Source organism: Micrasema longulum, unplaced genomic scaffold, assembly GCF_059751315.1.
Source record: "Micrasema longulum isolate JH-2025_06_02 unplaced genomic scaffold, ASM5975131v1 h1tg001069l, whole genome shotgun sequence".
Taxonomy (NCBI): domain Eukaryota; kingdom Metazoa; phylum Arthropoda; class Insecta; order Trichoptera; family Brachycentridae; genus Micrasema; species Micrasema longulum.
In genome coordinates this window covers 291,705-305,650 of record NW_028278257.1, presented here as the reverse complement: position 1 = coordinate 305,650, position 13,946 = coordinate 291,705, and the positions used below count along the sequence as shown (strand labels likewise).

The 13,946-nt window shown below is 33.0% G+C and overlaps 1 long non-coding RNA gene across 2 annotated transcripts; it reads left to right on the top strand.

Annotated features, from left to right (window-relative positions):
* Positions 1 to 2,862: 2,862 nt before the first annotated feature.
* LOC148277204 (uncharacterized) lies at positions 2,863 to 11,405 on the top strand. Of its 2 annotated transcripts, none has more exons than XR_015823555.1 (3): positions 2,863 to 2,978; positions 3,053 to 3,170; positions 11,013 to 11,405. It is a non-coding gene; the product is annotated as an uncharacterized LOC148277204 (long non-coding RNA). The 2 variants fall into 2 exon arrangements; XR_015823556.1 differs by having other exon boundaries at positions 3,053 to 3,257.
* The last annotated feature ends 2,541 nt before the right edge of the window (positions 11,406 to 13,946 follow it).

The following is a 13,946-nucleotide window of genomic DNA, read 5'->3' as shown; positions in this document are numbered from 1 at the left end:
AAAAGAAAAGAAAAGAAAAGAAAGAAAAGAAAAGAAAAGAAAAGAAAAGAAAAGAAAAGAAAAGAAAAGAAAAGAAAAGAAAAGAAAAGAAAAGAAAAGAAAAGAAAAGAAAAGAAAAGAAAAGAAAAGAAAAGAAAAGAAAAGAAAAGAAAAGAAAAGAAAAGAAAAGAAAAGAAAAGAAAAGAAAAGAAAAGAAAAGAAAAGAAAAGAAAAGAAAAGAAAAGAAAAGAAAAGAAAAGAAAAGAAAAGAAAAGAAAAGAAAAGAAAAGAAAAGAAAAGAAAAGAAAAGAAAAATAAAAGAAAAGAAAAACCAAATTAACATATGCTGAAATTACGAAAATATGATTCAATTACAGTATGCATTTTTTTTTTAAAGAATGTGGGAATTTTAAAGAATGAAGGATTAGCATGGAAAGAGCAGATGCTCTTTCCATGCTAATCCAAGACTTACCTACTTTAAACTGTACCAGTGATTTAATGTTTTGTAGTTCCTTGGTTTAAAGATAGAAGGATCTTGGACCAACATGCAAGGAGTGCCTCGGAGCGAACTTAATTCTGCATCCTGGAACTGACAGTACACTATCAGATCTATTACTTATACTATTTATTTATTTATTTATTAACGGACATTGTCCATGTATACAATTTATTTACAATTTATTAATATTTAAATTATTACTAAACAATTTCCTATTCAAGTACACATGTTTCAGTCACTGAAATAAATATAATTTTCTAAACCTAAGGAGTCCACTCTCTACGTATTATTTGTAACCAGGAAATAGTCTATGTTTTTTGTAAAATTATTTTAATTTTATTTTTCTGTGTAATTTCTATTGAGCGACTATGACAAATCATTAGCCCTGTATATATGTATATAGATTACACACAGGATATTGTATAATATAGCTAAACCTGTAACCATTTTCAATTGCTCACAGCATACGATATGTTTAAAAAAGTAGATCAAAGTACAGGTGCCCCAAACAAAATGAAGAAATTAATGTTTTACCCTGATTTAAGGACCACTTCACAATGTATGTTTATAATTCGTATTGTGCTCAAAAACCTTATTTTTGCCTCAACATGAGAGGGGATTATGTTATCCTATCTTCGTGCTCAACATAAGATTTGAGGATTACGCAGTCGTACATTACAACGTAAGTATATGTTGCTAATTTTTTGACATATCAAGGTTCTGACTCTAAAGAGATTGTGGTAAATAATTCCTTTGCGCTCGGTAATATAACATTGGGTTACCATAATCAAAAGACGGAATATTCTAAAGTTCAGACATTTGAAAAGAAAATATGGAGACATACGGTTAAACGTTTTTTTTTCTTTAATCCAAGTGATTCGCTCTTCAAAGAATTTCGAGTGCTGGACATCCGTCAACAGTATGTATTGAGGTCAATAGCGGTCAGGTATCTCAGCAGGGAAAAATACGCAACTATTTGCCATAGTCATAATACTTGACACTCCAATAAGGATCTGAACATTAGAGAGAAGTTAATACTTTTTTGGCTCAAAGGCAGCTATACTATATAGACCCGAGGATATATCACCTTATCCCGGATTAATGAAGTGTTATGGGAAACCAGGATGAGGAAGGTGCTGGCTGCATTTTTAATATGTATTGGTCTAGACTAGTGTGACATCACAGCCACACTAGAGTTAATAAATAATTTTGTATAGACCGCTGCGATTGTTATTTTTTTTTTCATTGAATTCTGAATATTTTGGAAATAGTTAAGCAATCTCATTATAGCTATGTAGGTTACGACTCTCCTCAAACCTTTAGTCTTCAACTTCATTTATATATGCTTTAAACTTTTTAATAATTAAAAAAGGAATGGCCCACGCTCAGACGCTGAGGTCTATGTGGGCATTTTTTTCCAATTTATGTTATAGCTTAATTTTAAGATGTATTTTTCTAAATTGTATTTTTGTAATTATATTTATATGTAAATAATATATTTATGGAAAAATAAACTAATAAATAAAAAAAATATAACTTGAATAAAGGGAACAATATTTTGAGTTTGTCCAAATTTTTGTAGACAAGGACTGGATTCAACTCCCTGGAGAGCTGTTAACATTAACATATTACAACGGAAATTAAGAAAATGCAACATATAATTATTACTGACCAACCGAAGTTTCGATTTCGGTTTTGGCCAGTTTCCGTTAGAAATTGGCCGACACTTCGGCTTAGCTGAAATCTGCGCATGGGATGTGTCGGATAACCCGGCCGATCTTGTGATTTGTTGACTATAGTTAGTAGTTTCAAGATCTTTCATATTTATATTTTTGTAATTCCTTTATAGCGAATTAGTTATTGTTTCTATAGCGTACATTTAAGAATATTTGCAAATCAGTCATATGTATAACTTAACAATTAACCAAAAAGCGCTAAAAATAAAAAAAAATTCTTATTAAGTCTACGTCTTTTATCTCATTGTGTATTTTATTTAACACTTATTTTAATGACCTCGTAGGTTTTAAAGTAAAGCGCCTAATTTACGGCATTTTAAAGTGACTTTAAACTTGTTTTAATCAGTTTCGGTTTTGGCCGAAACCAGAAAAAATTACAAAATTCGGTTTAAATTTCGACTGAAAATCTTGTTTCGGTTGGTTACTAATAATTATCAACTTCCTGAATATATATGACGTACATATGATGGTATTCCTCAATCCTTTTCTCACTTTACTAAATGTGAATAATCATATTTTATTAAGATATCATTTCTGTATCTAAGTAAAATGTTTACCGCCTATATAAGGCAGTAAATCATGGTGTTTGCCCACTGCCAGGAGATTTATATAAAGTAAGATAACGCATTAAATTTATTCCACACGTGAAAATACGAGATCGGAATAAATTATCTCTGTGTCCTCCAGGATGTATCAAAAGACGTGAATGAGTTTTGTTACTATAAATGTAACACGAATGAAGATAAATTACATATTTTAACAAGGTTGAAGAACCTCTTTGAGAATGGAGTATGGAACTATTATTTTTGTTTGTAAAAACTTATTCTTCTATTTTTAGATCGGTTGATCTGTTATCGGCTGGAGGTGATTCCTGAGACCCTGAGTACCAGCTGTCTTTCCTTCACTTTGGTGGTCTCCCAGGCAAGCGGAGACCAGCTAGGATTTCATGGGCCGAGGTATAGAGGATTTCAGAGCTAACCATTCTATCGACGTGATCTCTCCAGGTCTCTTTGTTCTGCTCCACCCTTAGGCCTTTTTTAGAAGTACGCTTTTTATAAAAATGTTGAATTTATTGTCCGTCATAATTAGAACATTATCGGGTATTCTTTTGTAGAATCGTAAGCGATGTGCTTACCTTACTCAGCTTTTATTTTGGGATTACCAGTTTGTCTTTACTTCTAGTATTGTGATTATGTTTTTCGCTATGTTTTTGAAAGAGAGATATATTTTGACGCACATACATAATATTCTCATAAATATATCTACTGACTATATTCCGTCATAATGTTTATTTCTTTAAATAATTTTCTTTAAGAATCGCGAAAACGTAAGTTGTAAATACCTCTAACTGCCCTGTTTTGCAAAACAAAAACTGCGGAAATATCGGCAGCCCGACCCCACACTAAAATGCCATAAGACATAAAAGTGTGAAAGTAGCTAAAATTGACTATTCTCGCTGTAGCTACATCTGTTATAAGTCGGATCTTCCTGACGACATAATATGCTGCTGCTCTAAGTCTTGCCGCTGAAGTTATATGTCTTGGGTATCGCAAATCCGTCTAATTTTTTTATTCCAGATTCTGTCCCTTAGGGTTTTCCCAGCAATTGCCCTTAGTACTTTCACCTCTGACATTCTAAGCAGATTTTTTGTTCCCACCACATCTACCCTCGTCTCTACTGCATACGTCATGATTGGTCTGACACACGTATATACGGACCAGTGGCGGTATTTCCATAGAAGCCCATAAGCCGGGCTTGCCTATTAATTTTATTTCAAAATTACCAAATCTGGACCAAACGCTTAAAAATAATTTATTTCGTTGTTTAAATTTCGCGCCAAATGAGAATTAGAGATCTGTTCGACGTTGGTACTGTACGCATCCTGAGATCCGAACCGTATGAAATCCGTGTGCGCGAACGACACTATGTCTTCTTATCTCGCTCTCGCACGTGGGGTTCTTATGGGGCTTATTTCACGGTGCAATTCGCATGTAAACAAACAGTAAGTTTGTCTGTATATGTTGAGTTTTATATGGGAATCTGAAGCCAGCTTCTTTAAGGTAAAGTTGGCAGAGAGCGTATCTTATATTTCGTATCGAACAAACTTTACGATTGTTTATTATGCTCTTTTTTGCGGAATTTGATAATTTTAAACGGTTATTTTTATCTTCATTGATTAAAGACCCGTACTGGTTAAGATTTATGATAATTTACTTCATTTTGTGCAAACGTCATATTTAAAAAGAATTCGGAGATAGCCGACGTTTCTTTTTTATTTGCCTATCTACTATCCTTTTACTTTTCCAATATTCTATATCAATTATAATTTATCTTTATATATTTATGTATCTATGGGTTCCGATGACTATTATTCAACTCTACGCAAGCTATATTTCATTAATGTTACTTATTGGTAATGGTTGATATCTGAAGAATTACTTTATATAAAATAATATTGTGTTTTCTTTATTTCGTTTCGTTCTCAGAAAGATTATCCTATGCATATTTTCATAAAATATTGTTATTCGTCATAATATACTTTTTTGATGCTTCGTAGACTGTACAACTGTAGTGAAGAAAGCATACATCATGTTTTCACAAAAGTGAATTCATCATCATTCCTTTTCCGCACCTAATGGTGCATAGAGCACTGCAATCGCAGTATATCTTAATATTTTTTGCTACGTGAAGGTAAGATGATCAGTCTTTCGCTTCAAGTACCAGTCCAGGGACTATGACACATTCTAGTGTAAAAACACCTTTTTAAATAAATATTTCAAATCAACCATGTCGGGAATCGAACCCGAGACCTTTTGCATGGTAGGCAAATGCGCTGACCACTATACTATGAGGCCGTCAGGGAATTACACTACATGTGGATTTAAAAATATATATGGGCTTGCCTTACTCGTAAACCCTAGGCACGCTACTGATACGGACCTTACTTTCAATCCGCATATGTTTATTGTGCTATTCGATATTTTTCAAGCAAAGAGATATTGAAAGGGTTTGTTAGTTTGTTCACTCACTTCGGAGTATAGGTCGCTGTGGCTCGAGATTTCAACTCCTAAATATTTTAAAATTATGACCTGTTCCACCGTCTTATCATATATCATCAGTTTGCTTCTCTTAGAGTGCTTGGATATTGTTACGTTGTTGGTTTTGCTGACTGAGATGCTCATTTTACATTTCTGAGAAACTTTATATGGTTCTTTTAAATAAATATTTTTTATTTTGCAAAAGTCAAAAATTTTCGCTTTTGAGTTTAGTTTCTGCAAATGTTCCATTAAATTATTTATTTCTTACTCCGCAATTAATACCATGATCTAAAAAAATATTTGGGTAGTTATTTAAAACTTTAAGTACAAAAATACATGTACTTTTGGCAGGCTTATTTCTAAACTCCAGCCAACCAAAAAACAGACTGGTCAAAATATTTAAATGGTCTAAGTTTGTTCATTCAGAAAAGGAATATTTAGTTTATAAATACAAATATTTATTTTGAAATTACGATTGTTTTTTTAGTGAGCATATAGAGCTTACACACATAAAGTAGTTAATAAAATATTAATGTAATACACATTAACTATATGACAAGGAATGTGAAATTATGTAATCAGTTTCTAAGGAGACGGAAAGAAAATCCAGGTAGTAAAAGATTTTTTTTTTAATTAAAGGAGATTAGGGTTCGATTTTTGTGACCTTAAATGCAAAAATGTCACCGTCGTACTTTACCACAAATATAGGATCAGAAACACGAAAAATAATTTTAAAACCATATACGAGTATATGGCACAGTAAACTCAAACATTTGGAAAATCATCAAGAAGTTTCCTACTTAAATCCCTCCCACTAAGAAAAATCCAGTCCTTAACTCCTATCTTGAAAATAGTTTTTGTCTTTAGGAGCTTAATTCGCTCTTCCAAAATATTGAACACTGAGACAAATGAGAGATGTATCTGAGCAAAAGTCGTACGGGTTTTGGGTGTGACATAATCCGTGCTCTGGGAAAACCTCGTACGGACATTTTGCTGAGACCTCTCGTTATTGTTCGACCAGAAGTGTGTAAGTGCTTCTTTTAGGTAAATAAAAACGATGAGAACGTGTGTTTTAAGTTTATTATTTCTTTTGCAACCATTGCTAACCGTTCTTTGGGTTCATACAGTAAAGTAAATTATATTTTATTTGTACCGTATAAAAAGACTGGTGTTTTCATTCGTCGGGACATAAAAACAGTTCTTATTTACAATCATAAAACCTTAAACCCTTCGGCTTTATTACCCATGGCTGAGATATTTCCTCCAAAGGAAGTCGACAGAGCTGTGAACTCATGATTGTATGCATATCTCCCTACTTTGTTTGCCGTTGCCTACTTTTGTCGGTATGTCGCGTATAAATATTCGATTTATTAAATAAGAGGTAATGGCGCCTATGTGAACACATGAACGTATCTTTTATTGTGCCCGAAATTATCTCAAGAATTCTAGTATTATTTGTATGATAAATAAACTGACTTGTAGATTCTCACAAGAATTATTGTGCTTCAATTATATCGGGACACTTTTGACAGCTTGAACTTTTTACCTTTAATATTACAAACATCTTTGTATTAAAATGCGCATTTTTTTCTTTCAATACAGATAACAATAGTTATAAATCTTTAATAACAAAATTATCAAAACCCCCTTGAAATCAATTTTAAAAAATTCCTTTAACACCTTGCATACAAGTCTCAAATTTCTAACCCACATTCAAATTACGAAAAATTTCTGACCCTTTTCCATTTTGATTTCCTGACAAAACGCCGCTTTGTTTTCGATATAAAACGCATTTACAAAATAATAAACTAGGTAATGACGTAATAAGTGTTTACATGAAAACTACTTATTATTTAATGTAAATAAATGTTTGTTTATTAAATTTACAAGATAAATGAATAAAATTGTTTTCATTATTCAATCGAGAACACAATTTTTATGAACGTCGAGACAATTCGAGATCTTGGGATACTTTTTAATAGCAAAATTAAATTCAACCATCACATTGATCACATTTCCAAGAAAGCGTCCAAAATCTATTGATTTATTTTGCGAATATCTAGGCCATTCAATACCTTAAAAAATGCAATTACGTTGTATAAATCATTTGTTCGTAGCTTGCTTGAAATTAAGCCTCTAATATAGTATCCTAATAATAATATTTTTAATAACGCGGTTTGAATCGGTGCAACGTAAATTTAAAAAATCGTTAATGTTTAGAAATTAATCAAATACTTTCATAATTAACTATTACGATCGTCTAGAGTACTTTCATATCTTCAGTTAGAATTCAGAAGAATTTTGGCTGGTTTGATATTCTTGCACATATTAATATCTAACTGTATAGATTCCCATGATATCCTTGCTCAGATTAACCTTAATGTACCTCACTGTAACTTGCGTACCAATGCTGTCTTTGCTGTGAAATTATAAAAACAACATCGGAATCTTTTCCCCTCTGCGAAGGATCCTTAGAACAGTGAACACAGTCTCATTGAATGGTACTGTCGATGTGTTCCTACAGCAAAGGCAAGCATTCAAGAAGTAAACGGTGTTTTCACTTCTGACTCGCGATGACACACTTAGATTATGCCAAAATTATACCTTTTGTAAATGTAAATTTATTTGAGGATTGTTTATATTAAGTGTAACTATACATATAGGTGTATATATACTTATTAATGCCAATCTGTTAGGGCTTCCATAAGCCTGCTGAATGGCTTAAAAACAAAAAAAAAGTTTCGTCCATTTTTTTTCCAAATAGTAAAGTATCAAAAGTAAAACAAAATTGCAATAGTTATACGTAATTTGAAAGAAAATTTACTCCTCTGCAAGGTGTTGTATTTGCTTTTACGTTACATTTATTATTTTATTTGAATACAAGCCTTCAAAATGGAATGTCAAGAAGACGAAAGTGAGCATTTTCGATACCTCTTTAAAGCTGCTAAAGCTGCTCACCCTGTTTGCGCTGTGTACGGTGAAAACTCTATGAATATTGACTCATTTTTTGTAAAATAATGAAGGAGAATACCTGATTGACTAATGAGCTGTATTTTTTTTGTAAAATAATGACATTTTCAGTTCAGTTCAGTTAAGTGTCACATTGTTATTACACATATATGTAACTACAATCATATAAATTGCACTTAACATTAACTGTCCGGACAGATGAAGCATACAGTTTTGTGTGTGAAATAGAACGAAAACTCTGAACGACGGGCTTGGCTCATTAGCTACTTACTCTTAGGTTATAATCCTAAAAAGTAAATTGTTTGATTTAGGAAACTCAGCGCCATTATAATGCATTACTACTACTGCTACTACCATCACGCCATTTCCCCGTAGAGGTAGGCAGAGAGAGTGAACCGTCACACACGTTCATCCTGGCATACCTTCCTAGCTTCTTCTACATTCATACATCTTGTCATACAATCATGCCCTTCGGTTCTGCCTGCTTTTGACATGACCAGATTTAAGATTTTGGTTTATCTGATCATGACACGCCTTTCTTGGTCGTCTTTTACTGTTTATTTTTGACATGTATACCCTCTGTACTATTTTTTCGTCATCCGTTTGTTTTACATGCCCAAACCATTTCAGTGACCGTTTCTTAATTTTATCAATTATACCCGACTTATATTAACACTCTCGTCTGATTTTATCATTTGGAACCCTGCTATACACTGATTTCCTACACATTCGTCTAAGAGGACGCATTTCTATCGCGTTCACTCGACTTTCATCCTTACTTTGCTAATTTCATGTTTAAGTTCCATACATAAGTGTTGGGACTAAAACTTCGTTGTGCACAACGGGTTAAACTTCGATTGACATATTTTTATTATCAATTAATTTATATATCTGGGTAGTATGTTTACTAGAGATGGAAATATGGACAAGGATATTGAAAGGAGGGTTAGTGCCGGTAACAGAGTTAATGGTGCCTTAAAGTCTGTCGTAGCAAATAAGTGTCTATCGCAAGAGGCTAAATTAGCAGTTCATAATGGAGTTCTGGTACCAACCCTAATGTATGGAAGCGAAGCATGGAGTTGGAAAAAAAGGGACGAAAGTAGACTGAATGCTGTTGAAATGCGATCCCTCCGGCGAATGTGCGGAAAACAATGTATGATAGGTGCCCTAATGTCGAAATTAGAGCAGAATGCAAGGCTGAGTTAAGCATTATCGACAAAATTAAGAAAGGTCTTTTGCGATGGTTCGGTCATGTGGAGCGAATGAATGATGAAAGAACGGCTAAAAAGATTTATGATGCGAATGTGTCTGGTTGTAGAAGTCGAGGAAGGCCGAGAAAGACATGGCATGATCAAGTACAACAAATTCTTGAAAGTGGTCATGTGAAAAGTCGGAATAATCGACGTGTGTGCATGAGAAGATGTATGAATGTGAAGGAAGCAAAGGAAGTGTGCCAGGACAGAGTGGTGTGGCGTTCTATCCTCTCTGCCTACCCCTCCGGGGAAATGGTGTGATGGTTAGTAAGTTAGTTAGTTAGTTATTACTGCGCTTATTACGCCGTTCATTTTTATGCCATCAACTGTCCTTTCAACATCTTTTTCTACTCTTTCATCTGATGAAAACATGCTATAGACACACAAATTCTTCTACTGGTTCAAAACATTTGCATTCAGAAAACTATTACGACGTCAATACCATTTTGCAATCTCATTTGTCAGATAACAAACAAATAATGTCCGTCCTTTTTTCCTTCGAAGCATTCTTCGAATTCTGTGAACATCATTGTAAACTGTTTCACCAGACAATCGGCTTCCTCCGGGTGGTGGTAAGGACAGGCAACAATCAGTATGTGTGTTCTTCCTGCGCATGCGTGCCGCCGCGCATGTTGAAGGGTTTTATTATCACGATTTGTAGGGAAAATTCCAGGAACTTGTGGCAAACATCGAAAATTCCATCGCTCAGACCCAGACTTAGCCAAACAGGCAGGACTTATTACAAACCCTATCAGATTTAGTCACCAGAGAATAGAGAAGCTATTTCGTCATCTCTAACGTCTGTTCATTTTTACATAAATTTTCAAATAAACAAAGGAGCCGCGTGATACCGACGGAGAATAGCCTATTTCACACATATCAACTTAATATAAACGCACGGTAAAATAATAGTGGATTGACATTTATTTGATTCGATTTTACCTATTTAAATTTGATAATATTTTTATTTTTTATTTTTTTTGTAAAACTCTCAAGTTAATTATTTAAACAAAAAAATACATTTTCTACTCAAAGATATTCTTTTAACCCTTAAAATATAAAAAAAGACTTAAAAATAACGGTTCCTACGGGGTGCGGAAAACGGGACAGTGAAATGTCGTTTTTGTCGATTTTAGCTAGGCAAAGTCAGTCTCACGTGCAGTTGTCTCTTTTGCACAGTATCAGGTGGCATTTACGAGAGAGTAACAGAAAAACAAAAAAATATCAAACTCAAAATATTGTTGCCTCTTGTTGGTTTTTTAACCTCATTTAAATTGGAACCAGAATCCTTGACAGAGTTTTTTGACTCATTGGAAATTAGGTGGATGTTAATCGTTTTTTTCTGTTTTATCGTTTTATCCTCCTAGTCTATAAATATTTGGACGTACTCAAACTATTGCTGGGTTGTAATTTTATTACCATTAGAAAATAACTTTTAGAAAAGCGTGGTTTGACACATGGACCCTCAATCCATAAGTCAGCGATTCACCAAACAGTGTCAGTATAAGATTATGACAGATCATTTCCTCGATTGCAGTTTTAAATCCAAAGTAACCCACCAGATTGTGACCCGACAAGTATTGGCACAGCAGCTGACGGTACCACGACAGAAGAACAACTATGGAGATAGAACAATGGGGAGTGTAGTACCAAAACTGTACAATTTAATACCAGCTGAAAATCGTGAGGAAAAAAAACTAAATTTTATTTTAAAAAATAGTCAAAAAAAAATTAAAAACAGCAAATGAAACTTAAGTGTGCATATAAATATATTTAATTCTTCATTTATTTTTAAACTGTGTATTTACTTTTTTTTTAATGTAATGTTACCCGCAAACTAGTTTTGGCTTTGCGGTAACAAAAATACAATTATGTATGTTACTGATTTGTTCAAATAAATAAAGCTTAAAAAAAATAAAAAAAACACATGACCACATGCATTTCTGGCGTAAAAACTAAACGGGGTTTGTAAAAGGCACCTATCGCTTGTTGACTTGGAATCACTAAGCATACCTGCGCCTATCACAACATGTGTCGAGGAGTATTTGCGCAGACGGGACTTAGGCCAGGATGAATGAATCAACAGGACACGCACCGACACTGCTGGGACACCATCATTTCCTTTCTAGATTCCTGGTAATCATTTTACACTCTAAGAACCCCATGTAATGAAGATTGTGTTTGTTTTTCGAAATGGCAGCTTAAAAAGAGCTAAACGTGTTGCGACGATTAGCAGGCGCTACATTCAACATTCGTACAAACAAAAATGATGAAAAGATGAATCGATAAAAATTTCGCCAATTTATAAAAGATAAAAAACAAATTTATCGGGAAGAATAATCAAACACTTTTGTGTTGTCGTCAGAAAATTATATCTTTGTGTACTATTTTTATTTTTTAATTAATGCATTTGTAAAAATAAAATACTCGTATTTATTCACTTTAATTTATTTAAGTGAGCTATATTTCTTGAAGTATTAATCTTCCCATCAGCATCTACTCGTATACTCTAACTTTTTTCTAGTGCTGTGGGTGTTTTCTGTAAATGCCGTTATTGTGATTAACACTGTTTTCAGAAGGTGATTATTACAATTTTTTGTATGAAAGCTGACAGGGGGTTTTTAGCAGAACATAAAATTGACCTTACTGCACCCGATAAAACCAATATCTCTTTTTTTTCATTTTAATTGTGGTCTGGCTGCTTTCTGCAAAACTGCGTTCAATTGCTGTTTATGAATAGTATTAGGTGTAATTCATGTAAAAATTTCCATACTGAAGGTCGATTCATTGAAGACTGAATCAAGGGCCTTAGCAAGAACACTCACATACGTAGGATCTTCGTTCGTTCGCTAAAAGATCGTTTTATGTCAATAATAATTAGTTGATTTGTGTAGCACCCTTCTTGTGGAAAATAACCTTAAAAGCACCTATTAATTTTGACATTATAGTTTTCTTATCTCCACCCAGCGGTGCATATGGCACTGCGCTAGAGATATAATCGCAGCGTATCTGGATCATTCCCTCTTGACATGATTTCAACCTAGGACCTTGAGCATGGTAGGCGTACGCGTGCACCACTACACCAGAGTTTTTGAATTTTTTTAAATACGTGAATTTTACGGAAAGAAAAATATCTGGCAACCCCCCACCCCTCCAGGACCACTTTTTTCCTGGTTTAGGGGGGTCATGAGCATTTCGAAAGTTAGGTTTTGGGGGAGGTAGCGTCAAATTTCTTTAGATCTGGAGCTATCACCCCCCTTCCCCAGGATGGCAGTTATCATCCCTTACTTTTTACTTTTGCCTTACTGAGGCCTACAACCCTCCTATATGTTAGTGTTTTGTACGTAATTAAAAAAAAAACTATTTAGTAGATTATGGTGCAAACATACAAACAAAAAATATTTAAAATCTGCTATAATTGGGGATTATGAATATTTTTACCTATTAAATGATTTAATCAATAATGATATAATGCGTTTTTTTTTCATTAAATTGAAAAATAATAAGCTTGAATAGTATTATATGTAAGTACTTAAATTAAGGAGGATTAATTAACTTAAACTCCTACATGCGAGTTTTGCTATAATTAATTTTGCTTATAATATTATGGGTTTATAAAAATGGTAACTTATTTTTGAGCAGAAAGAATTATAAAATTACAATAGAACTCCATTAAGAATTGTCAATAAATAACACAGAACAAGGTATATGTTTTATGTGTATGAGGGGGATTGGATAGGAATTAAAAAGTATGAAAAAGAGAGAATTACTGCTTTATTTATTTATTAATCCGTGGTAAAAAAAACATACCTTGGAAAAATTCGGAGAGATTCAGCCATGAAAATAATCTGCATTGTCTGCTGTTGAGATTTATATTTATTAAAAAACTTATAAACTTGCATATAAAGTGTACAATGAAAATGGACATTAACATTAATATAATATAAAAGTTCTTTTAATTAGTGTGCTATAAAGAGCGAATTTTTATACGTACAGATATACAATTTGGCATTTTGAAAAACCCAGTTTAGCATATTAGAAGATAAACCGCAGAATTCTAAATATAGACGGTATTTTGTTAATTTTTTGAACTTACTATGAAACAGATTGAGTTTTTTTACAGACATGTCCTGGTGGATCTTATTAAAAATGCATAACCAAATAGTATTATTCTAATACCAGTTTCGGACAAAAGGATTTTGAGTATTATTCAATTAAAATCTATAACCCACTTCCACTCTCTATTAAAACAATTACTAACGAGAAAATGTTGAAAAGGGCTATAAAAAAATAATTAGTAGAGCTAGGTAGAAGTAAAATAAATTGTCTCATTCGCCTAAACCAATATTTAATCAACTGCTCCACAAGTGTATAGCTTATGATAGGTTTTTGTTATTTTCATTGTGCGTTTTGTAATATAAATAATAAAGATGTACATGTATACCTAGTTTTTAAAAAAGACTAAATATTT